The sequence below is a fragment of the Microtus oregoni genome, unplaced genomic scaffold (genome assembly GCF_018167655.1).
Source record: "Microtus oregoni isolate MIOR12 unplaced genomic scaffold, Mior012 000059F_ref0000304, whole genome shotgun sequence".
Classification (NCBI taxonomy): Eukaryota; Metazoa; Chordata; class Mammalia; order Rodentia; family Cricetidae; genus Microtus; species Microtus oregoni.
The window spans coordinates 2,073,301-2,101,250 of record NW_024543835.1 but is presented as its reverse complement, the minus strand read 5'-3'; positions in this window follow the sequence as shown (position 1 = coordinate 2,101,250).

Sequence of the window (27,950 nt, the reverse complement as noted above, 5' to 3'; positions counted from 1 at the left end):
ATAAGACTGAAGATGAGTCCCCTTGTGATTCAAGTAGGGAAATGTTCTGTTTTTTTCATTCTCTTACATGCCTGTTTGCAGATCAGATACTTTTGTGTTTTATACCACATCTCTCAGCCCATATTTTATCAAGGTTGTGCTTTGGAGCAAATCTCTAATTGTCATTGTTTCCTATTTCAACCACTTATGTTGTGACTGATTAGATTGCATTGGCTTTAGGGACCCAAGGTTTTTCTGATATAAAAAAAAAGCTACTCAGCCGCTGTATTATACTGTAATATCTAAGACATTGGTATTTAGAAAAGGGAGAACATATGGCATCCCCAATTCATGCAGTTGTACATAGTATAGAATTTAATTTTTTTCAGTTGCTTGCATTTAGCTATATGCCACAGGCTGGCCATCAATGACATTCAAAGGTTCAGCATTTACACACCTGTACACCTGAATAGAGTAGTTATCATTCATCCCATCTATTTGATGAAATATTACATCACTTGATCTCCCATGACCCCTTACTATTTAATTATCTGCCTTCTGAATTTCCTGTAATTTTATATAACAAGCTCCTTAGGTATAAGTTGTCATAAAGACAGACTTCAGAAGTCAATAAAGAACCCGTTTTTTTTTTTGTTTGTTTCTTGCACTCATACAGTATTATGAAAATCAGGAAAGCCAGTAAATATTCGAACTCAACACACTGCTGGAAATATAGTGAGTGTTAATAAGGGGTGCTGGTTATTGATTTCAACTGGAGTACATCTAGCATGCATAAAAGCCATAGGGTCTGGACCTTTCGCTCCTCTTGACCTGTACTTCAGTTTACACTTGCTATTATCCAATAGGTTCAAAAGAACTAGCAAGACCAAAAAGAATCAACTTATATAAGACTACTTAAGAAATCAGATACAGAAAGGAAAATCAATCAATTGCCCTAATTAATTCAGTCTGTATGTTTTCCCTGTGATAATCTCCCTTTACTGATTCTAAATACTTTCCATTCCCACAGCCAAGAAGTTTTTCCCCACAGAATTTTTATCTCATCTGTTTCTAAACCTCTTTAGGTTTTAGCTCAACTCCTTCCTCAGGATAAGTATAAATTCTCTCACATATTTCTACAGAGTGCCTACACTGTAAAATGAAATTTTTTACTATATTTGCAGTAGCATTTTATACCCATTGCTCTGTTTTGGCGATCTATGAACCCCAAATTACACAGAAACTTACTTGAAGGTGAAGATTATTTCTAATTTTTCTCTCTTTTTTCTTCTAGCACAATAATCAACAAGTCGCCAGGCAGTGAAGCCTTAATCTTTTAGAGAGAATGTGAAATAAAGAAACGTTTTAGGAAAGTCTGATTTACTGTCTTCTCCCTCAATCTCTGTTTTTAAATCACATACACGTTTCTGTATTGACGTAACCTTTTGTTTCTTCTCTGGCCACAAGTATAGAGAACCTTGTTTTTAATAAAAGAGGAATACTTTTTTAATTAAACATTCATGTGTTCTTGCACCCATTTTTATTTATTTTTATAAATATGCTACTCAAGAAATTTAGATACACAGGTTTATAATTTTGAGCTTCAGAGAGCTACAACATCAGAAGAGACAAGCTTGAACTTGATGAATATCATTCTGCTTACTGAATCTTATAGTTAAGTATTATTCTAGGGCTTCTGAACGATGTTGTGGAATATTATTTTATGTAAATATGTATTGCATTTGTTTATGCTGCAGAATATTACTTTAACATTTTAAAGCTGTATTATGTTTGTTTATCCTGCATTTGTTCAATGATGTACAGATGGGGCTAAGTCACCTTGAGGGCTTATAAAAAGCTAAAGGGCCAAATAGCTAGGCAGAAGAGGAATAGGTGGGGCTGGCAGGCAGAGAGAATAAGGAGGAAAGTGAATCTAGGCTCAAGAAGAGAAAGCACTTCCATCCATTTGCATGTGAATTTCAAGATGCCATTGCTTTTTACCGCTGAGTAGTACTCTAATGTGTAAATGTGCCACATTTTCTTATCCTTCTTTGGTTGAGGGGCATCTAGGTTGCTTCTTGAGTGAGGTAACCTAGACCCAAAAATATAAACATGGTATGTACTCACTCATAAGTGGATAGATACTAGCTGTAAAGCAAAGGATATTGAGTCTATAGTTCATGCTCATAGAGAAGGTAAGTAACAAGGAGAACCCTAAAAAAATACATATATCCACCTGAAAAGGAGAAATAGATAAGATTATCTGGCAAAATTGGGAGCATGGGGGTGGAGGGCAAAGGGAAAGTGGAAGGGGAGAGGAAGAGAGAAGGAGAAGGGGGAAGAGAACTTGAGGGAACTGGATGGTCAAGATGGAGTACGGACAGAAATGAGAGTTAAAAAAAAGAGATATTTTGATTGAGGGAACCATTACAGGGCTAGCAAGAAACCTTGACTAGAGAAATTCTCAGAAATTCACAAGGATGACCCCAGCTAAGACCCTAAGCAATAGAGGAGGGGGTGCGAGAACTTGCCTTGCCCTGTATTCAGACTGATGAATATCTTACATATCACCATAGAAACTTCATGTAGCAACTGATGGAAACAGAGATAGAGACCCACATAGGAACACTGGTTTGAGCTCCCAAAGTCCAATTGAAGAGTGGGAGGAGTGAGAATATGAGCAAAGAGGTCAATACCATGATGGGAACACCCACTGAAATAGTTTTACCTGAGCTAACAGGGGCTCACCAACTCCCACAGGACAGAAAAGGAACCAGCATAGAACCAAATTGCTCCTTCTGAATGTTGTTTACAGTTGCATTGCTGAGGTAGACTGGGGGGCCACTAGCAGTGGCCCTGGGATTTATCCTTACTTCTTGTACTGGCTTTTGGGGAACCTATTCTCTTTGGATGGACACCATGCTCAGCCTAGATATAGAAGAGAGAGCCTTGGACCTTCCCCAAAGCAATGTGTCTTACCTTCCCTGACTAGTGGATGTGGGTAGAGGAAGTACCTGGAGGGGATGAGAAGAGGGAGTGGGAACTGAGAATGCTATGTCAAATGAAAAAAGATAGTTTGTCTTTATTTTTTAAAAAATAAAATAAAAGTAGAGAGAAACTAGAACAAGGGAGAAAGAAAGGTAGATGCCCGGGAGCAGGCTGACAGGCAGTCTGCTGCCAGTCAGACACAGAGTAAGACATACATAATTAAAGAAAGATAAAAAGGCCTAAGGCAAAATTGTAGGTGAAGAGAAACAGGCTAATTTAAGTTTTAGGAGCTAGTGGGGCAAGCATAAGATAAGGACAATCATTCTTAATTAATAATAAGTCTCAGTGTCATGATTTGGGAACTGGTTAGTGACCCAAAAGCAAGCCTGGGAGAGGGGGAATGACTCTGGATGGTCTGTGTGACACGGTTCTTAGACTCTACCTATATCCTGACTAATCTCTACAAATCTTTGTCTTTTGTGTTTGAACTATTTTTCAAACTCCACTGCTTCCTAACTCTCACAAAAGTGTAAAACAATTATTTATTCTTTGCTATTTGTGTGGTGATATGAATAGCCGGAAAGGTAATGACTTAAGTTCAAAGATCAAGTAGGTAATAAATAAGTAAAAGAAACATTGCTACAATCCAGGTTTTCTTGTTCCTCTACTACTCTCCACTGAAAAGCAGGAGCTTATTGTCTGAACTAAACAGGACATTCAGTATATCCACTGTATGATGTACTATTCCAAGCAGTGTGGCTTTGCAGGATTATGTAAGTGTCACATTTATCACTAGCTCACAAATCTTGGGGAAAATCAGAAAGGCCAAAAGTCTTCACTCCTAACTTCTCCTCTTGGTATAAATATTTCTCCTAATAAGTTGTCACAAGCAATAAATTATTTATGACAGCTATTTTGAAAACAGGAAGGACTGGGAAAATCTAACATTTAAAGGAAATCTGCACATTTCCGATGATATTCAACTATTCTAAATACTGATACTCTGATTCTCCACTGTAACAAAGTATTCAGTAAATATTTCATGAATGAACTAAATGATAGGAATCCTGGAAAATTTATTATTGTAGAATGAAGTAATTGAGAAAAATACATTCAAGAGTATTTGCAAGGGTTGAATGATGTTTCATGTATTGCTCTAGGATAAAGCAACCATTTTAAGAACATTATCAGGCAGAGTTTATCATTTCTTAAAGCACATAACTTTTCTATTTATGTAACAATTTTTCATTTATTTTACGTACCAACAAGCTTCCCCTTCCTCTTCTGCTGCTGTCTCCAAAACTTTATAGTCCCCATCCTCACTTCTTAGTAAGATAATGTCTATATAAACTCACAGTTTATATTGATATTTTAAACTCCAGCAAATTAGATGCTTTTACTATGTCTTGTTTTTGCTATTATTTCTTTCCTTACTGGCATGTTTGTTCTGGTATTTTACCTTTTATTCTCCCTTATTTCTCCCTAGCAGAACCTTTCACTGTAGAGCAAATGTCATGCTCTCCAAGCATTATGGCTGTCATCCAGCTGATTGCAGCACCTTTGCTTTGAGCTTTTTCTTTGTGCTACATTTATGTCATCAGTTAATATAAAAAAAATATTTTCAAGTTCCATTTTTCCGGGGACTTTTACAATGGTGTTTTCTTTTTTAGTGTTTATTTTATTCCACTCCCTACCATAAATTTAACTGGTCTGTCTGATGATTTCTTAAAGAAGCACGTGAAAGGCAACTGAATTCAAATGCCAACATATTAAATGACACCTTTAAGCTGAGTGCTACCACGTTTATGGATTTAAATTTTTCATTGTTAAAAGTGAAGCTCCTTTTAAAGAATTTAAAGATAAGAAACCACACAAATTACAAAAACAGCATGAGAAAGTAGGTTCTTTGTATATTTTAGAATATGTATTTTAAGAAAATATAAAATGATATTTATTTCCTTCTTTTTAAAAAAAAGAAACACATCGAAGGTGGGATGCCATGCTAAGCTTTAAGTTTCGGGGAGGGCTTGATCTTGTCCCAACTTAATGTGCCAGACTTTATTGACTCCCCAAGGAAGCCCTTACCCTTTGGGAAGAGTGTATGGGAGTAGGCTAAGGGGAATACAGGGAGGCGGGAGTAAGGGTAGGGGGAGAACTGCAGATGAAATGTAAAATGAAATTTAAAAATATAAATTAAAATAAAAAAGAAACATAGCTATTCAATGGTAGAATTTACTGCCAAACTCCAGTATATGATCTGATTGTTCAATGACAAATGTGAGACTGTCTTTTTTGAATGTCAAGGAAAATGGGGATTCAGAAATTTGAACACTGAGAACTCTAAAATTATGACTTAATTTGTTAAAGTTTGGATGTCACATGTAGTTGAGCATAAAATAGGTTCACGTGTTAGCACACTTGATCGTCAGCTTGTGGTTCTTTTTTAGGAAAGTAGTTGAAACCTTTACAGATTGAGATGATATATACCAATAGGACTAGCTGAAGAGGCAGAAGTAGTAAAATCATGAATTCAAAGCAAACCTGAAGTGTACATAAAAAAGACAAGTTCCACAACCTTCTCTAAAGTAGGTTTAGACAGTGACTTGTTTACCTGCTTCATAGTCTTCAGATTATTTCGAAGTACACTTGTCTAAAAAAGGTAGCAAGAGGGCAAGAAATGCTTTGACTAATATGATAGAAGATGTCTTGTATAATGAGAAAAGCGCCCACTGCAGTATTCCAAGGCCATACAATATTATGGAATGCCGGTAGTACCCCTGTTAAATAAAGCAGTTTCCATATTTCAATTAAAATGTATCATAATTGACTGCAGTAAAAATGTCTCTCTTGACCTTATTTATCTAGCAGTAATGGGGTCATTTATGTCAGTAGTGTTACCTTAGTATACAACCAACAGCTTTTATATTTCAATTGAAATGAAACATAACTGACTTGAACTAAAATTGATCTTATGACATGTTTCCTTGTATTAATAAAATCATTCATGTAATGATATTCCTAATCAATCTTCATTGCAAATATTGTTTATTTTAAATTTATTAGTAATTATTAATAAAGTCAATTATATATGGAAATTTCTAATAATGAAATGATTATGTCAGTATCTTGAAATAAAATATACTATATTATTATACTAATTTAAAGCAAAAACAATATTTACAATTACTTGAGGCATGATTAAATATAATTTGTCTATCACCTTGTAGGCCAAACTAATATATCACAATAAACACTGGGTAACGTAGATGAAAATAGTGTTTGTCTGCTTCAAGGGATAAACAAATGAGGATGAATTTTGGCACTTGTCTGCCTATGATAAATTACAACCAGGCTAATACTTGTCAGTGCACTAATAACTGATCATGCTCTAAGCAGCACCAAGGGAGAAAGGTGATGAACATCTTACAAAAGAAAACTGTCCTAATCACAGTACTGACCCTAGTTGAGAGTACTGTAATTATCTACCAACATCCTTATTGTCAATTCTGTGCTTCAAGTAACTACCTTGATAACAATCAAAATCAATTTATACCACAGATTCTAATTAACAGTATAAAAGTAAGCAATACAATAACATAGTAATTCTGGAAGTCTTTCAAAAAATCCATCTCCACAGATTCCTTATAAAAATCAGGGCATACAGAACTGAAGTTTTCTTTATTTCTAAATCCTAACTCATATGAATTAGTCTTAATAAATGAGATAAAACACTAAAAGTATGTGATGCATAAAAATGTTTCAGATGAGCCGGGCGATGGTGGCGCACGCCTTTAATCCCAGCACTCGGGAGGCAGAGGTAGGCGGATCTCTGTGAGTTCGAGACCAGCCTGGTCTACAGAGCTAGTTCCAGGACAGGCTCCAAAGCCACAGAGAAACCCTGTCTCGAAAAACCAAAAAAAAAAAAATATTTCAGATGCAGAAATATAAAAAATAAAATATTTAAGACTCTAAAGAAGTCTAAATATTCCCTATACACAATTCATGAAATTAGAAAGTTATCACTTTTGCCAATAAAAAATAATGAATAAAATACTTAGCTTTAATATACTTATACTATTTCCAAAAAAAATTATATAACTCTAGAGTCAAATCAAAAGTTTCTTTTTCAATCACATGGCTAAGATCATCAAAAGAATCTTTCAATATATTTTGGAAATATAAACACATAAAAGACAAAGAAATTGGCAATTAAAACTACCTCATTAATTGAAACTCATAAAATTCATACATCCATTACTTATACTTCTAGATATAAAACTTTACTTATAGGACAACTTTTGAAATAAAATATATATAACATAAAACTTGTCATTTTACTCACGAATAAGAATATAATTTAATGGCTTTAAGTACTCTCATGTCATTGTATAATCATTGCCACCATCAATCTCTAAAAATCTTCCCAGATATAAATGGTATATTCATTAAATGACACTTAACTCTCCTCTCCTAGCCCCTTGAAACCACCATTCAAAATTCTTTTTCTTTGAATCTGGTTACCATAGGTAAGTCAAAATATGGGATCATTAGATGAAGCTGTCCTATGTGTCTGGTTTATTTTCCATAACATAGTGAACTCAAAGTTCATTCATAGAGATTATATCTATGTAAGTCTCTCTTAGTGGCCTCATTGTTGTCTAAGTTCTCTGGGATTGTGGTTTGTAGGCTGGTTTTCTTTGTTTTATGCTTAAAAACCACCTTTTAGTGAGTACATGTGATAATTGTCTTTCTGTGTCTGGGTTACCTCACTCAAAATAATGTTTCCCACTTTGGGGTGTATAGCCAAAGGGTGTTCAATCGTGCCACAATGAAATGTGCTCAACCATGTTCATAGCAGTATTATTTGTCATAGCCAGAACCTGAAAACAACCTAAATGCCTCTCGACCGAAGAATGGATAAGGAAAATGTGGTACATTTACACAATGGAGTACTACACAGCAGAAAAAAATAACGATGTCTTAAATTTTGCAGGAAAATAGATGGAACTAGAATAAATCTGTTTTACAGGCCCTTCTTTCCAATGTTTAATCTGTAAACTCATAAATGGACTTGTGGGATCATATTATAATTTTGTGTCTAGTATATTGGAATCTACCATCTTATTCTTCATTGTGCTCTTACCACTTTATATCCTGCCAGCAATGCAAAAGTGTTCAAATTTCTATACTTCTGAACACTTGTCATTTTCTGCTTTTGTTCTTAATAGAAGATGCTCTAATGGGTGGTAAATGGTTTCTTATTTGAGACTGATTTGCATTTGCTTAAAAGCTAATAATGTTCAGAAAACTTTCCCATTCTTGTTGGACACACACACACACACAAACACACACACACAGATTAGAAAATTCTGCCAAAAAAATTTGCTCATTTTAATTTTAGTTATTTTTTTTATTGTTGTTCTTAATAGGGGCAGTAATGGTATTGCTGAATTACAGAAGATTTTACAGGTATGTCTCCCTTATTCAGAAACTGATTTGTAAATTTTTTCAGCTATTCTTTAAGATCCTTTTATACTCTCATTATTTGATATACAAAAAATTTGATGTGTATTTAATTTTATCTAATTTTATGTTGTTTCTTGTGCTTTTATTTCATATATTAGACATTTAAGACCCAAACAGTATCAGGATTTTTGACTCCTGCATTCAAAGTGACAGAGGTCTATTAAAATTTTGCATATGTGCTGAAGGCCCAAATTCTTCTTTTTAGATGTACAAATAGCACTTTCTATGTACCATTTGATGAAAGGGCTGTATTACCTTTATTGAAAAAGTTTATCAAAAACTATTTCACCATATATGTTATGGTTTATCCTTGGGCTTTGAAGACCCATTGATAAATAAAATGTATAGCACACTGTTTTTAATCAAGAAATTTTAGATTTCTCTGAGCTTATGAGATTGCATAGACCTTTCTGTTGAATTTTTCTATGAATAGATACCACAACATTGTGCATATTACAGATGTTGAAATGAACATTTCCATAATTTTTGAACACATCCTAAGTTAATTGTACTGACATCATAATTATGAGCATAGGTTCCTTCATTTATTTATAGGAAAAATTACTTAGTATGTCTCAGAATTACAGATTTCAGTGTATAAATGTTTTGCTTTCATGGTGCAAGTAATTAATAAGTATTTTTCTCCTTTAGTGCCACTTTAAATGAATTGTTTTCTTTCATTTTTTTTGAGATGAATATGTTTGTTTTTTCTCAACATATTATTTTTGTTAATTATTTGGGAATTTAATACAATAAACCCTATTCAAACTCACTTCCCATTTCTCCCAGACCATCCTCCCACTCTTTTACCTTCCCACCCTCCCCTAAAATTAAAATAATAAAATAAAATATGAAAGAAAAATACACCAAGCCTAATTTGTGTTTCCCATATACTCACTGGAGCACGGGCAAACTTGCAATGGCCAAACCTTAAAGAAAATTCAGTCCCTTCCCACCCACATCCCCACGAGAAACCATCAATTTTGAGTAGTTTAAACATTAGCATCTTTATCAGAAGTTTAAAAACTCTCTTCAATAATTTCCTGTATTGATTATTATTGTGGTCTCGAGATGATGCAAAGGTTGTTACTGAGACCTTCAATATCTCTCATTCCTAGTTATGTGATGTGGAAGTGATTTCTTTCTAATCTGTTGCTTTCATTGGTTAATTAATGAAGAAACTGCCTAGGCCCATTTGATAGGCCAACCCTTAGGTGGGTGGAGTAAATAGAACAGAATGCTGGGAGAAAGGAGCTGAGTCAAGGAGTCACCATGATTCTCCCACTCCAGACAGACACAGGTTAAGATCTTTCCTGGTAAGCCAGCTCGTGGAGCTACACAGATTATTAGAAATGGGTTAGATCTATATGTAAGATCTAGCCAATAAGAAACTGGAACTAATGGGCCAGGCAGTGTGTAAAAGAATACAGTTTCTGTGTAATTATTTCGGGTAAAGCTAGTTGTGCGGACGGCTGGGTGCTGGGGATGCAGCCCCGCTGCTCCTATTACAACAGTTATGAGTCTGCAGTCATGGAAAAGAAACTTCCTTGCACATAGCAGCCAGCAACAACTGGGACCACAGAAATCAACAAGGCCTGTGGTAGCACCAGGAACTATAGAGGTCTTTAGGGGGGGTTATTCAGAAAATGAACCATTCTTCATCTCAGATATCTTCTTGTTCAGACTCAGGGTAATTGTGCAGTTGGGCATTGCATTCATGGGCAGTACCTACACAAATTTCAATCTGTTGTATACCACTCTGCCCTTGTGCCATCTGCCCTGCCAATTCCCCAGGCAAGACCATCATGTTTTCATCCTGTGGGCACTGCACCCCATGCTATACTTCCTCCAGCAGGGCAAGCAGCAGCAGTAGCTCCATGCCACAGGCCTGGCCTGTTGGCCAAGCAGCAGCACCAGCCAAGTAGGTAGCAATTGGGTGAGGTGGGCCTACTAGGGACCCGAGCCTCCTGGTTGCCTGTTTCTGTCACAGTCACGCTCATAAAGCTGTTATCAGGCCTGCATCTCTAGTTTCCCTTCTTTTTGCCTTCATTCAGCCATTTTTTCCCATTTCTCTCTTGGCAGGATTTTCTGGGAACTGTAGGCCACAACACTCCTCCTTGCCATTGGTGCAGGCCATCCTTCTAGCTCTCTAGACCATGACAATCATGGTAGAAGCCCATCAGTGATGTAGGAGGGTCATCTGTCTATGTGTTACTTTCATTGGTTAATAAAGAGACTGCCTTGGCCTTTTAATAGGGCAGAAAATTAGGTGGGTGGAGTAGACAGAACAGAATGCTGGGAAGAAGGTAAGTGAGTCAGACGCCATAGCTCTCCTCTCCAAGATGGACGCAGGTTAGAATCTTCCCAGTAAGCCACCACCACATGGTGCTACACACATTAATAGAAATGGGTTAATTAAGATATGAGAGTTAGCCAAGAAAAGGCTAGATATAATGTGCCAGGCAGTGTTTAAATGAATACAGTTTCCATGTTATTATTTCCGGGGCTAAGCTAGCCATGCGGGAGCCGGGTGGGATGAAAAGCAGGCCTGCTTGTTCTTATCACTACACATCAGAATAGTTTTCTTAATTTCCTATCTTTTGTGAAGTGGTGAGGGAGATTGTTTGTAATCTGTCAATCCTGTTTTAAATAAAACGGTGATTGGCCAGGCAGGAAATATAGGTGGGAAAACCAGACAGAAAGTAGAAATGATGTAATGAGAACAGCTATGAGAATGAATTCTCCTGTTCTCATTATATCATTTCTACTTCCTGTCTGGTTTTCCCGCCTATATTTCCTGCCTGGCCAATCAGCGTTTTATTTAAAACATGATTGACAGATTACAAACAATCTCCCGCACCAGTGAAGCACTGGGAATTGAACCCTGAACCTTGGATACTCAAAACCATTTTATACTGAGCTACATGCACAGCTCTTGATAGTTCAAACATGTATTGTGCTTAGCTTCTGCCAACCTTGAGCAGACAACATAGCTGAAAATGGCTTTGAACTGCTCCTCCTTTCACCATCTCCTAAATCATTGGATTACAGTTCTGTGCCAGAGAGTGAATAGTTTTACTATTATTGCTGAGAAATGTATGTCAGTTTTATGTTGGTTTATAATCTGTATATTTGTTGAAGCCGTTCATTAGTTTTAAATGGATGTACATGTATGCATATGTATAGGCATGTGTAATCTTTAGGATTTTCTACAGGCTAGTTCATGTCTTATAATAGGTTTATAAATTTTGCATTAAATCACGTGATTTTTCTCAAAATATTTGAGAATATTAGCAAAAAAAGGCACAATAAAACTTGAAATCTCTTAAGACTTCCAATGCTTGCCAAGAGCCATTTCTCTGACTCAATTCCAGCTATCCACTGTTGCAAAATACATACCATTAACCAAAACTACTCCACATTATAAACATAGTTGTAAGATTAAATCCACCTGGCATCCAACCAAAAGCAACACTACAAACATTAAAATAAAACATTCACATCATGAATTAGTAATGCCATATTAATGGAAGCTAAAGACATTAAAGAGGGTTTTCTGATTCATTTACATAGGTATCACTTAGACTTTTATCCCAAAAAATGTAGTCATTTAAAGAAACTCTAGAGTACAATTTAGAAAAGAGAGCTTAAAAAAAAAGCAAGATATCCAACTGAAAAACAATTGGAGCGTGATTTCCTCTGTTATCTCCTTTATGCTATGGTTTTATTAATATTTCATGGAATGATTCTTCATGTTGTAAAGGATCACAGGATAAAAATTGATTAAAATGTTGTAGATGTTTTTAAGTTATAAATTATAAATGCAGTTAAATATGTGTATAATTTTAAGCATGGAGTCTCAATTTTAATGTTTACGTATGACTCAAAATAGCAAAAGGATGGTTTTCTCCTATTTCTTAGAGTTAGTCTGATATATCAGTATACAAGCGATATGAAGAGAGAAATGAGAAAGATGAAAGGAGGCTTTAATTGGGGAAGTAGGGAGGGCAATATAGAAGGAGAAGGCAAGGATTGATAAATAATACTAAAAATATTTGCAAAAGCCACAGGGCAGCCAGGTAGTGGTGACACATGCCTTTAATCCCAGCACTCAGAGGGCAGAGGCAGGCGGATGTCTGTGAGTTCGAGGTCATCCTGGTCTATAAGAGCTAGTTCCAGGACAGGCACCAAAGCTACAGAGAAACCTTTTCTCAAAAACAAAAACAAAAACAAAAACAAAAAAAAGTCACAGGGCACTATCATATTATTTATTTACTTGAATACATATGTAAGTGCATGAATATAATACAGGAATGTTTGTCAACACAGTTTTTCCACTTGGGAAGATAATTTTCCCCCAAAGAGCTATAGATTTTCTAGCAGAAACCCCAGTTCTGGGAATGATAAACCTACTTTTGTGTTTTTGATCAGGGGAATTCAAAAGACTTCTAAAACAATATAGACTATTATAGACTAATTCGGACTAACATCATTTGTCCTTCATTGCCTCCTAGAAACTGAAAGAAAATCCTTGTTGCTGAAGATGCCATGCAGTTGAGATACAGGATTAGAGACAGTTATGACTTAAAGGTCTCTTCTCTGAGGACTAACTTTAATAGTTGATATTATACAAACTTCCAAGGGAAGGAAGCAATCATTAGTCCTGTCCAGCTGTGATGCCTATGAACCACAATAACAACTAGCATAGCAAGATACATTTAAAATTATAGTGGTGGCACTCATATCTTGGAAATAATCAGCATCTATTTAGTAGGACTTAAGGTCTATCAACTACAGGAAAGCAGACCTGGTTGTGGAAACAATGTCACTTGACTCTTTTAAGACGTTGAATAGAAAATAATTTCCATCTGGGGAATGCAAACTGAAATAACTGTGAGATTCTATCTTACACCTGTCAGAATGGCTAAGATGAAAAACACAAATGACAACTAATGCTGGAGTGGATGTGGAGCAAGGGGAATGAATACTCCTCCACTGCTAGTGGGAGTGATAACGTGTAATCCACTATGGAAATCAATATGGTGATTTCTCAAAAAATTGAAAATCAATCTACTTCAACACCCAGCTATACCACTTTTGGACATATACCCGAAAAATGTTCAATCACACCACAAAACACTTTTTCAACTCTGTTCATATTCACTTTATTCATAATAGTCAGAACCTGGTAACAACCTAGAAGAATGGGTAAAGAAAATGTGGTACATTTAATCAGTGGAATATTATTCATCTGTTAAAATCAATGACATGAAATTTGAATGTAAATAGACAAAACTAGAAAACAATCATCCTGAGTTAAGTAACAGACCCAGAAAAACAAACATGGAATATACTCATTTATAAGTGACATTAGCTATAAAGTAAAGGATAACTCTGCTACAATCCATAGAAACAGAGAGACTAGGTAATAAGGAGAGCCTGAGGGGTGGCAGAAACATGAATCTCCTGGGGAAGGTAAAATAGAAGAGATCTTCTTGGTGGTCTGGGGATGGGTCAAAAGAGGAAGATGATGGATCCGGTTGGAGGTGGATGGAAGGGAAGAGTAATGAAAGATAACTGGAAGTGGGGCATTTCAGGATCAGGTAGAAACCTGATATAAGGGGAGCTTCTAGTAACCTACAAGGATGACTACAGCAAAGACTCCAAGCAAGGTGAATGCATAGCCTGAACTGGCCAGCTCCTGTGACTGGGAAAGTCTTTCAGTGGAAGGATTGAGACTATGGCCCAGACACAAAACCTTTGATCTACAGTTTGTCCTGCCTGTGGGAAGTGCACAAGTAAGAGAAGCACAAAGATCGTGGGAGTTGCCAACCAATGACTGGTATAACCTCATAACGATCCCATGAGAATGAGCCCACCTGTGACACTGCCTGGAGTGCCAGGACCTAGAGTCTGGATGGTCCAGTGACCTAGGACATAACCAAACACAATTTAAAAATGTCAACGTAATAAAGCTTAACAATATTCTGTTATACTCATAGTTTGGTAACTACCCAAATTGTCATCAGCGAGCCTTCATCCAGTAACTGATGGGCTTAGATGCAGTAACCCACAGCCATGCACTGGGCTGCGTTCAGGGAATCCTGCTGGAGTTGGGCATGAACAATTGTATGCGCCCAGGATTTCAAGGCTATCACAAAAATAACCAACATGGGCTCATAGAGGCTCACAGAGTCTGAACCAACAGTTAGAGAGCCTACATGGGGGCAACCTAGACGCTCCACATATGTGGGACAGTTGTGTATCTTAGTCTACTTTTGGTACTCCTAGCAATGGGAGCAGGAGCTGTTCCTGATTCTTTGGCTGACCTTTGGGAACTTATTCCTCATACTGAGATGCCTTGCCCAGCCTTTACACAAGGGGAGGAACTTAGTCCCATTTCACGTTGTTATGTCCTGCATGCCATACTTTCTTGATATCCAGAGGAGGTCTGTCCCTTTCTGAGAAAAAAAAGAGAGGAGTAACAGATTGGGGTGTGTGTGTTCAAAAGATGGTTGGCTGAGGGAATGGGAGCCTGGGTGGGAGTTGAAACTAGAGTCAGAATATAAAATAAATAAATAAATAAATGTAATTACCAATAAATAAATTCATTTCTTACATCAGTAATAAAATATCACACTAAAACAAAATTTACATATTGGTGATGTTAAAATTAAACTACAGAAAAGTCCGTGAGTTCTAATAGAATGGCTCTTTTTTGTTCTTTCAGTTTCACATTTATTATATATTCATATACATTGAATATATATCCATATATTTACATATTGTACTTTGATCATAATCTCAAATTATACCCCTTCCTTATCACTGATGTTGAAGTCTCTTTCTTCCCAATAAGTTCATCTTCCTATGCACTGAACATGATACATTTAAAAGAAAACAATACATTCAAAAATTGAATACCATAACTGAAAACCTGTGTACCATGGGATAGTATAAAACAAGAGTAGAAATATATTTTCCTTAGGTATTTTCTTTAGAAATTTTGGAATGAAACTATTAATTTCTGGGTATGTTTTTGGAGAAGTGTCAACATCATGACAATGAAAAACATAATTGATGCATACCACTAAATATTTTTTAAATTCATCTTTGCCCACTCTCAGTTTACCAAACTCATGTGCCAATCTTGTCACCAAAACAGCTGTATCTTATCTCTCTGTCTCAAGATTAACAGTTCTCAACAAACCGTTATCTTTGGTATTTAATTCCCTGTACATCTGTTGTCATAAGACCAGTATGAGCACTGCAATAATTTTTTAAACAACAACATTTCTACTATTTTGTACTCCATGAAATTTACTGATCTTCATACCTTTTTGAATTCTGATCTCAGTATGATAATGTATCTTAAAAAAATAAGGTAAAGAGCAATAGAAAAAGATAGTCAATATCTACTTTGGCCCTCAAACACACATACACATACAAAGTTGTATAGCTTTTGCAACTTCTCTTCCCCTCTTTACTGGCTACATACAGGAGAAAATTGTGACCTTTAATTAGCCAAGTTATAGCCCAAGTATAACAAAACATTTTCCTGGAATATCCCTTGAATATTAGAGAGTAAGAAGCACTTGTGTTGGATTTATAGCTAGATTAATTGCTTAGGTTAATACCCTAAACAATTCATCTATATTGGTTGTTTGCTGCTTAGCTAATAAAACACTACATTTTATTTATATTTTGTGATTTCAATAAAGATTGATAAAATTTTGTAACAACAGGATATCCACAATAATGTAAGGAAGATAATGATAGATAAATAGTTATTTGACAGCCCTAAAATTCTGAGGTAATACAGTTTACATTCCATTAATACATTTTAGTTTTGGTAATAAATTGACAGATATTTTCAATTTACTCAAAACTGGAAAATAAATGAAAAGGTCTATGGTGTGTATGACTATACATTTAAGCTACAGAGCAATTTCATGCATAGTTTGTCCTAATAGTGGTAAGCATAAAAAATATTGAACAACAGAGTCACCATTGGTACTCTTACTACAACTATGCAAAAAGAGCTATGCTAAATTACTTTTATAGTATAAAATATCAAGCAAACCCTTCTGAGATTCAGAATTATGTCACCCAAAACTGATAGTTTAATAACATCTATAACATACATACTCTGGAAATTAACAAAAATGCAGGCAGAGAAAGTTAGATTTTCCATTGTATGGGCATGGAATTTAATGAACAGAATTTAATGAACATATAAAGATTTTTCATTTTTAAATGTTAAAAATTGTGCATGTGATCAACAGCTTGAGCCATGAAGATTGGAAAACTAGCTAAGAGGCAACTGAAAAGCTTAGAAGATATTTTAGATAACCCAAAATAAAATTTAAAAAGTTTTATGGAGAAAACAACTGTTTATCATGATTTAACACAAAAATAAATTAATTTAAAAATGCAGACATGTAGTGGGACTTAAGGCCCACTTAGTAGCAGAGAATCCATGTGTGGTCCTGTAAACTGAGACAAGGTTATGTAAACTCTAAAGCATTCAGCATAAGAAGAGACCTACTATAGCAATTTCCCTATTATAACTGCTAACTATATTCTTAATACTTAGCCTTATACCTACAGAGAAGTGGAACTCTCACCCCTCATTAAAGAAAGCCACAACTGCTCAAAATGCAGATATCAGCTGACTATAGGGTGCCTGGGTAAAATTGTTACATTATAATACATCCCTAATACCTCAGGCTCAGGGAACAGAATGAAAAGGGGAGAAAGATATTATTAAGACCCAGAGAAGCAAGATGGGCTGTCTGAAAGGAAATGATGTCTTCTATATTTCCCAAGAAAGGGGCATCCAGGAAACCTTAAAAGTATGATCACCTAAACAATTTCTTTAAAATGACAATACCAATTGAAATGTCAATATGGATGGGGTCATTATTGTGGGGCATCACGCCAAGGAAAAGAGCTACAAACAATTAGTGGTTGGTTGGAGAGGAATAATCTATCTTCTCCAAGAACAAGTTCACTGATAGGTTAGCCATTTACAAAAGGTCAGCCATAAACACATGAGCAATATTAAATTATCTCAACAAGTCATATTTATAAAACACACATATGTATGTATGTAATACTCTGTGTGTGTGTGTGTGTGTGTGTGTGTGTGTGTGTGTGTACGTGCGTGTATTAAAGAATAAGAAGCCATGCATTTGAGAAGGATTGAGAGAGACATGGGAGAAATTGGAAGGAAAAAATGTGGGAGAACAGTATAAATATATTAGTCATAAAAAAATTCAAGTCCATATGGATCAACTATCTCAATACAAAACCAATCATAATGAACCTCATAGAAGAGACAGTGAAAAGAAACTTCTTTGAGTTCAAACAGATTACAACTATTTCAATCATACACATTCCAAGAAAACAGTATATACTTTCAGATCTGTTCATTACCTGTCTAGATAATTATTAACACATCTAACTGGATCCCTAAAGCCCCTTCTTTGTCCTTCCTTATTGTGACTTCTTTTAATGGGCTACAGAAATTCTGGGAAGTTTCTCTTAATGTAATGATAGTTTAATTCAACTTTCTGTGACACCCACGTTTGTGGGTATTTCTAAAATATTTACTTAAAAACTGAAACTAGTATAGAGAGAAAACTTACTGCTTGTCCTCAACACAAGAAATATCCAATTACATTTTCTACTCTTCCTTTCTTTATCCATCCACACAATCCTTCCCTCTCCCTACCATCAATTCTCTTTGTTATTATTGTGTGTGTTTGTTGCATATGGTATATGTGAGTGTATAAGAGTAGAAGCATGCCACAACAAATGTGTAGAGGTCAGACAATTATTTAATTGTGACTATATACTTTACATTTGTTTGAGACAGGGTCTTTTTGTCTAGGGCTGCCTGTGTGTATTCTTGTCTCAAACATCCATCTCACCAAAGGATCCCTGGGACTAAGAATTCATGCCACCATATCCAGCTTTACAAACTCAAGTCCTCATACTTCTCCATCAAGTGTTTTACCCATTAACCCATCATGTAAGCCCATTTATTTCTCTTTTATTTCTACAAAACTCCTCAGAAATACTGTTTGCTAGTTTACAGGACATATGGTCAGAATATTTATACTTTTCCCATCAGTAAATTATCCTCTAAATTTTCATTTGCAAATGACATATAGTAACTATACATATTTTGTGGTACAGAATGATATATATATATATATATATATATATATATATATATATTTAAATAAACAAATTATGGAAATTCGCATGTATATTTAAAAGTCTGAATCAGGTACAGTTCCATAATCTCTAGCTTGTTCATCCTGATCCTGAATGACAGAAAATAAATTATTATGTACAGAATGATAGATAAAATGTCTAGGAAAATAGGAAAAAATGTTTGAGATGAAATTGGCAACAGTACTAGAATCCATGCATGCACATGCACATCTAGACACACTTTAACATCAAAACAAAGCAACAGTATGTACAAAACATTAAGCTATGAAAAGTAAAGAACTCTCAAATTCTTTATATCAAAGAGATAACAGGTTTGAGTTTTATACTTGGAATGAAAATAATCCAAATGTTCAATTAATGTACAGTGCCGTTATTGTAGTATAGAAAACATTACTGAATTCCCCTATATGCAAGTCATATGCCTAAAAGAGAACAAGTCAGAAGCTTCTGCTTCGAAGCTTTTTAATTTCAAGCAAATTACACTGAAACACAACTTCTTAGCACATTTTAATTTAATCTAGATATATTATTTCAGAGTCCTTTGAGGTAGTGTACTTATTAATGAAAAATAAGTTGTTTCAAGTAGAAGGAAGAATTGGTTTCTAAGCTTTCTTATTAATGAAAGCTCCTAGCAAAACAACTGATCTTCACAAATGCTTAATTATGTAAACAAAGTAAATGAATTCATCAGACCAAAATTATGCTTTTGCATGAAATTTGATGTTTTATGGCTAAACAGTAAGGCAGTGATAGTATAAAATTATAAGAACCATTATATTGCATTTTATTTGCTGATAAAGGGAATAGAGTCAAATGGATTGTGAAAAGGTCTAGCCAGTTTTATAGGGCATGAGAAATATCTAGCCCCATAAATTTTTGTCTCTTTTATTTTTAAGCCATTAAAAGTAAGCAACAAGTGCCATGCTTATCTGGGTAATTGGACTTTCCCAATTAAAAATGAGTGCTGAAAAGATTAGCTAGATTTCTAGGTCACACTATTTTTCAGCATTATTAATTTATTCAGGTCAGAAGCTTACATCTGAGGCCACAAACTACATAGGAAGTTCTACACTGTTTAGTTTGAATTTAAAAACATGGAAAATAATGGAAAAACATGCTTAAAATACTCATGACAACATCTAATTTGCTATAAACAATAAATGACTTTGGTTATTATTTGGTTACAATATAAATGACTTGAGTGTGGACTCACAGAAAACATTAACTTAAACAATCAGGAATCTTAAAGGTTCTTTGTTCTTTATAACATTGTTGCTATTCTTCATTTGTTTGATGAATATGACATTTTCTTTCAGATGGGGAAATTAGAATAGCTAAAAAGAGAATCCTGAAATTCAGGACTTCAGGAAAGCAGTTTGCCAAAAGAAATAGAGACATTTTAAATTTTGGAATGAACTATCCCTTTCTTTTGGCCAAAACTTTAATTTTCCAATTAGTGCTGACAGTTTTTGGCAAAGGATAAATTTCACATGCTTCCATAAAAAAGCAAATGTTTTAAACACTCATAAAAAGACATAGCCTATAGAGGAAAACAGTTACTTTCTAGAGAGAAGCTATAGTTTATAGCATATATTTTACTTTCACTTGTAGAATTAGATTAATTTTTGGTGCATACTGATGCTCAGTTTTGGGTACTAATGGGTTTGTGGGTACATACTTAAGCAGGTATATGTGCAAATATCCCTATATGTTAAGTCATATAGGAAGTGATCCTTATAAGGATTCCAAATTGGTGTGTGTCTTTGCACACTACTATAGAAGGAATGGAGGAGCCTTGAACATATGGTGAACCAATATAAACTTGTGAGATGATTGATGCTCTTAGCTAAAATGGAATACCCTCAGAATATGTAAATTATTGTGTACTGATTTCATAATTATATGAGCCTATCAGCTAAAAATGACAAAGGATAATTTCTCTTGAAGAGAGGAGAGTGTAATATTGCCATTTTTTTCTTTACATGTCTTGACAAAGGAAATCCGGATTTGGGTCTAGGGTAAAGAGAAAAGAGTCTCACATTGTGCCTCTTGTATTTAACATTTGAGCTGAATCAAAACCACTCTTACGACCACATCCAAGTAAATTTCAAATAACCCCAAAGCTCAAATGCTAATACAGTAAATTAAAATGCTAATCCAAGTATCTAGGTAGCAAAAGCCCCTATAGAAGATTCAAAATGAAATTTTATTATAACAAGTTCTCCTACATCCAGTGTCTTCATATGATGTTTGCATTTTCTGGTAGGCAAGAAATCTAACATACTTCTTATTACTATTAATTTAAACATAAGCAGAACTGTAGTTCTCTCTTCTGTGCTTTTTATCTAGCTTTTATAGGCCACATAGGGGACAGGACAACACAAATGATGAAGTAGGAACTTTGAGAGGACATTGGAAATAAAGCATGTAAGAGGTTATGGGGTGGAGTGAAGAAAAAGAGGGGCAGGTTGTTAGATTATCTAGAGCAAAGAAAGAGTTAAAAGATGCCATTGAAACCTATTGATCAGTAATCTAATTATTTGGTAATTTTTTCCAGAAGATTTCCTGTATAAACAGATAATTCTGTTCCCTGAAGGAATGGATTTAAAATGAAAATCTCGGTATAGGATATAGGATACTTATCTATGGTTTATTGGCCAGGAAGACACCAGGGTTCTCCAAAATAACACAAGCTATGGCTATATCCCTTATATACCTACCATAATTACCTGGTAAGACTGTATTGGTGAAGACACAACACATCTTTCATTTGCAAGAAACAGAGAAATCAACCTCAATACAATGAGGTCACTTTCTCCTTGGTGGTTAACTCTCGTAGTGTCAGAAAGTAATCTGCTAGAGAAGTGAGGACATCAATGCTTTCACCTATCAATTGTTCATGCATGCTATAATACTAACTAACCTCCCAGATAAGATATGCCTCTTGGTATAATAGTAGCATTTCTATTATGTGGTAACCAGCCACATTCTAATTGTGTTTAAGCTGGCTCCACAGGAGAAAATTTATGGCTAGTAGTCTACATATGCCAGAATTCTAAGGTCAGGGAGGTTCATGGGCCCTTGGATAGAATGTAATATCGTATTTTGCCAAAGGGACATAATGTCAAATTGACTTCCCAGAATTTAAGTTCATGCCCATAGATGTGTGCTTCTCTCAACCTTGGTCAGCCAGCTTTCTTTTGCAGTGGGCAGCCGTGCATGAAGACACAACTGGTCAAAGTGCTGGGAATGAGTGACTGTGAGTTCTCAGCCCTACATAAGTCATATTTTTCAACATCTCATTGCCAAGGCTCAGGGGACAGTGTGAACCATGAAGTAGAAAGATTTGAGAGAAAGAGAGTCAGAAGAAGAGGTTTGAAATGTATCTTCTGGACACAAAATGGCCAAGTGCTCATTAACTCATTGTTTGTTCTGGTCACCTGCAGGACATCTACCCATCTGGACAGGGGAGGATCTCATGAATTTCCACCACTAGTTATAAAAGGCATGAAACAGGGGTGGAAATGGATGTATTTCATTACATATTCTAAAGGAATTTTTTAAAAGGATGGGCACTCTAACAATTCAACTATGAATAGGACTGGTTACTGTACATGATTAAGTTGTCTTTTATTAGCTAATTGCATGATTCAATTATTTGTAGATGTATCAAAAGTCAGGAATATAGCATTAGGAATATACAGTGTTGGCAAATTTATCAACATATATATTTTTTTAAGATTTATTTATTATGTATACAGTATTCTTAGTATTCTGCATGTATGCCTGCAGGCCAGAAGAGGGCACCGAATCTTATTACATATGGTTGTGAGTCACCATGTGGTTGCTGGGAATTGAACTCAGGACCTTTGGAAGAACAAGCAGTGCTCTTAACCCACTGAGCCATCTCTCCAGCCCCTCAAAATATAGTCTTACTTTACAATTAAGACTTATTTTCTTGATAATCAATGTGAAACATGGGAAAGTCAATACATTTTTTACTACTTTACAGTAGATGAAAATCAGCATTTTAGACAAAAATTAAATGCTGAAAAATAAACCAACAAGGAATATAACATAGTTAATATTGAGCACAAAAATCTATGCATGTTAATGTCTAAAATAATGGTGAAATACCCTTGCATTCCTCTAAATAAGTCATGTAAACTTGGAATATTTTAATCAGTATTAGCTTTGTTTGTAAAACAATAGGTACTTTGTTGCAGAATAATTGATTTCACTGTGATACACCTAGACTGTGTTATCAAAATTAACTTTGCATAAGGGGGCAGAGCCAGCGACCAGCTGACCAGAATTAGCCATGGAGAAGTCAGGAATATGGATAGGGAAGATGGACAGGAAGGAGAATGGAAGAACTTGGGATTCATGTGTTCTTTGATCTGGGACCTGTGGAGAGAAGAGGTGCTGGTTGGGACTCTGGTAAGAAAGGGAAGGTCACCTGACCACTCCTCCTCTACTTCTCTGATCTATAAAGTATTCACCCTAATATCTGACACTTAAGTTTTTATTGGTAATAGAAAACTTATTAAACACAACAGCACTTGCAATGACTCCTGCAATTATGCATATCTTATCTTCAAAGTTATTTAGAACCTGTCCATCCTATTCTTCTGAAGCCAAGTTTTGGCTTATCTCCTCTCTTCATTCACTGAAAATGTATGCACATGAGTGCATAGGTACACATGCATGTGAGCGTGCACATACACACAACACACACATAGATGTGTGCTGGTGTGTGTGCATTCATGAACACACAAAATACCTAACTTGACTTCTGTATTTCTGTAACTATACTACCTTAAATACAGAGAATAATATTTCAGATTTTGTAGTATGGATAAAGAACACCTGATACTCCTTTAAGGAAACTACTTGAATATATACTTGAAATATCCCCTTGTCTCTAAGGGTTTTCCATGTCTGTTGTCTGCATTATATTCAGCCCCTACAGATAATATTCTTCCGAAGAGATGGCCAGACACCTTAAGTGGTATCTAATACCTCTTAGAGTTCATGCATGTTGTCAGGTAATTAGTGCTAGAATAATAAAATAGAGGTAAGATTCTTTCCAGGACCTCTGACTTCCACATATATATCTTGGCATGAGCACATGCATGCACACCTGTGATAATTTTCCCTTTTATTAAGGAAAAACAACATGTCCATAACATCATTTTCTTTTACATCATATGGGTTTTTCTTGAAAATGTCATAGCTATAGGATCATGACTTTGATAAAGGCTTTTCAGACAACAGCATGGCTTTTCAACCATCTGTTTATTCTGTATTCAAACCCCTGGGTTCTATCCCATGATACGTAAATGAGATTATAAGGAGAATACCGGAGACAGAAGAAAGGAGATGATAAGTTTAGTAAACTCCCCAGGTGCTATTACCGCCTAGGGATCCTGATCAGGATCATTTTCCCTTCTAATTAGAGAGTTACATGGCAGGAAAAATCTGAGACACAGTAGGCAGCAACAGGTTACAAACTCTAGTGCAAGTGGAGAAGCAATACACGTATGCACGCGCATGTTGTGCACAAACACACATACATGTGCACACTCACTAGAGAGAGACAGGGAAAAGAGACAGAGAGACAGAGAGAGCATAGAGTTTGCACAAAGCACACAGAGGCTCCCTACACAGCTGAAGGAATGAAATCTGGTTTACCTCTGGAGAGCTGGGGGTATCTTAAGTATTTTTGGTGGCATAGGATGGGTCCCCTACCCCTCATTTTAGGAGTGGTTGGTTAAATGAGGAAAAAGAATTGATAGACCACACCCTCTAGTAAATATGTTTTTGGTGGTACAAGACAAGTATCCCTCCTTTAATTTTGGGTTAATCAACTGAGACTAGTGATTCTCAACCTGTGGATCACAATCCCTTAAGGGGGGGATCAAATGATCCTTCTACAGGAGTCAGCTAAGATCATCAGAAAACACAGATTTATATTATAATTCATAACAGTGGCGAAATTACAGTTATGAAGCATCAATGAAAATAATTCATGGTTGAGGGGTCACTACAAAATGAGGAACTGTATTAAAGGGTGGCAGCATTAGAAATGTTGAGAATCACTGACCTAGAAAAATAAGGGAAATCTGAGAGGCTCACAGCCCCCTATAAACATGTTCTGAACCAGCGCTGAACGTATGTAATCAGCTGTATTCTTATTACTGTTCTTTCTCTAGGTTGTCAACAATTTGTTTGTCTTTGCCCCATGATCTTTCTGGTGCACCTATCTTTTGTGGACTTAATTTTTTTTTTAATTTGGCATCTATGACTTCAGAAGGAACATGAGCCCAGAGCCATGTGTGGAGCAACTCCCCACAAGTTGTTGGTCTCAGCTACTACCAAAACAATACAGGCTACTGCTATTTCTTTTGGTTGCCCACCAGAATTTGATGGTACAACCCTATTGATAAACACACCACATATTTTGGTCAGCATACTTGGAAAATGAGGCTGGTACTGGCCTGGAAGCTTCCTCCCTGCCAGCACACACACAACCAAACAAAATAAAACATGTTTAAAAGAGAAAAGTGTATTATTGCTGTTGCCTAATCTTAATCACATTAATATTAATTAATTAATAAGTACTAAGTAGCAACATAGTCGTTTTAAATGACAATACTACTTTTAATTATTTATATCAGTAAAAATTATAATTTTTGAGAAACGTCAAATTATAAGCCAGATGATTACTCAGACCATACTTTCTACCAATAGTAAAATTGAGGGAGGGTGGTGTAGAGTAAGTGATTATCAAAGTTGTTGCCTAGCATGCTCAGGGTCCTGACTTAAGTCTCAAATACCAAGGAAAGATGATAGATAGATGATAGATAGATAGATGATAGATAGATAGATAGATAGATAGATAGGAAAAACTTTTCTTTCCTAAGACATATATTAGCTCCTAATAATTTTTTTGGAGAATTAAGGGAAAACTGGACTTTTAATTCAGTACATAAAATATGAAATAATATAAAATAATTGATAGATTTGTTTATGTTTATAGCTAGGATAAGAAAAATATGCTATTTTTATAATAGCCAAATTCACAAAGTACATAATTCATCTAGGGTTCAGCTATGAAAAATAGAAAAAATAACCAAAGTATTCGTGTTGGAACCAAGTATTCCAGTTAGAACAGCAAGTACTAGGATTCAGAATTTTGTAAATATAAGTCAGTTAATATACATCAAAAGGAACAGGGGTTTATAAAGAATAAAAGCAGGACCAATAGGGGTCAATCAGGAAATATTATGAGATTAAGTTTGACTTTGGATGCGAAGTTGGACATTTGTTGAAAATTTTGTGATGCTTTCCTGTATAAAGCCGTAGTCATCACAAGGACTGAAATTCCCAGGAGATGATAAATTGATAATTGGGTAATCAGGATTGGTATGTGTGTGTATGCATGTGTTGAGCAACAGATTGAACTGATTAAGGGTCCACATTCTGGTCCAGGCAAAACTGGAAAAGAATATCTTTAGGATGATAGAGGTTCAGATGATAATTTCTTTAAGAAATATAATATATAATCAAACAGAATATTGTATATAAATTTAGTTAGATTTTATATTGAGAGAGACACAATTTAATGTTTTACTTGAAATATTTTCATTACTAAGTTTATGGATTATTTGATTGCAAGTTGTACTGACACTACATTTTACTTGTTTAATTTGACAACTTTAGGCAATTGAAAGATAGCTTTATTATTTAAAATATTTCTTATCCAAGCATCAATGCAGACATAGGTGATTTATGCTGAAAAATAAAATTCCCTGAGCTCATTCATGTGTTTCAAGTGAAAATTTGATCATCTTTGAAGAACCCTGAGATGGTCTCATCCATTAAAGAACAGAAAGCTAATAAAAAAACAAATGTTCCAATTAAACTGGTTTATAGAATTTATAAGTAAATGTCCCTTTATGTATTTTATTGGCAATATGTATTACCTTTATAGGAAAACAGTTTTTCTATATCTTTCAAAATCTTAAGATACTGAATCAAAATTGTCTTGTAAATAATTTAAAGTTTAAAGAGTTCTTTTTATTAAGTATGATGTGATTAATTGTGTTAGATTTATTATTTATGAATGTAATTCTCAAACCTTCAGGGGCCCATGCACATGTGTGGATCTGTAATGAATTTTGCAAAAGTTCAACTGTGTATCAGTCTGAATGAGCATCTTTAATTATGAGATTAAAACCATTAGTTATTTTGTTTGACTTTTTAGTCCATTTTGTCCTGCTAGAAATGTCACTAGAAATCATGTATTCAGTTGGCAAACAGAGTGTTTAACAATAAGTACCTTAGGCAAATGGACTGTTATTGAAGCCAATCTGTTTAGACTATTAATATGATGGACTATGAAGTTGATTGAGTTGTTTGATTACTTTAAATGAATTAATGAATTAATCTTCTCACTTGAAAATTATTGCTATTTTGAATGGTTTTATTTCACCTTTATTATCCCTTAGTTATTAAAAGAAGTAGCTCTGTGAAAATAAAACTTTATCAATCATGCAAATGAGAGATATTTGTACTAACTTAGAAAGGAGTATAAAAATCCTAATGATAAAACACTAAAATATTAAGATTTTGATGAAAAAGAAATTTTAAAAGAAGAGCAAAATCAAGTACCACTTTTACACATAGTTCTTCTTCTTAGAAGTACCATTATCTCATAAACATGTCTGAAAATAAGACATATAATTGATGGAGAGGTGGAAGTAAGGAGGGAAAAATGTATGAAGGGAAGATCTGGGAAAGGGGAGAGAAGGTCAATTAGAAAGGGATTTGAGAATTAGACAAAGTTCTACAGTCAGACAATAAGCTAAGTCCTTTAATCCCAAAGAGAAATTTTGGTGACCACTCTTAGATGACAGATAGTATGTGTCTGTATTACTTAGTAAAATAATTATTTCATTATTAACAGGACTAAGCAATAAGCAGTGTTCTAGAAATTGAAGGTTTGATCAGCATGCTTAGACTACCCTTGAGGAAGCAACTTTGTATACATGAGTTTCTGTGACTGATAATAAAGTCAAGAATTATTTCAGATGAAAGCTATTCTTTAATTTAAGTACAAATTTAATTTTAAAACTTACAAGTTAATATGGTATTTATTTTCTAAGTACTAGGTTTTTAAAGTGTTCAGATGCTCATTTGCAAATTTT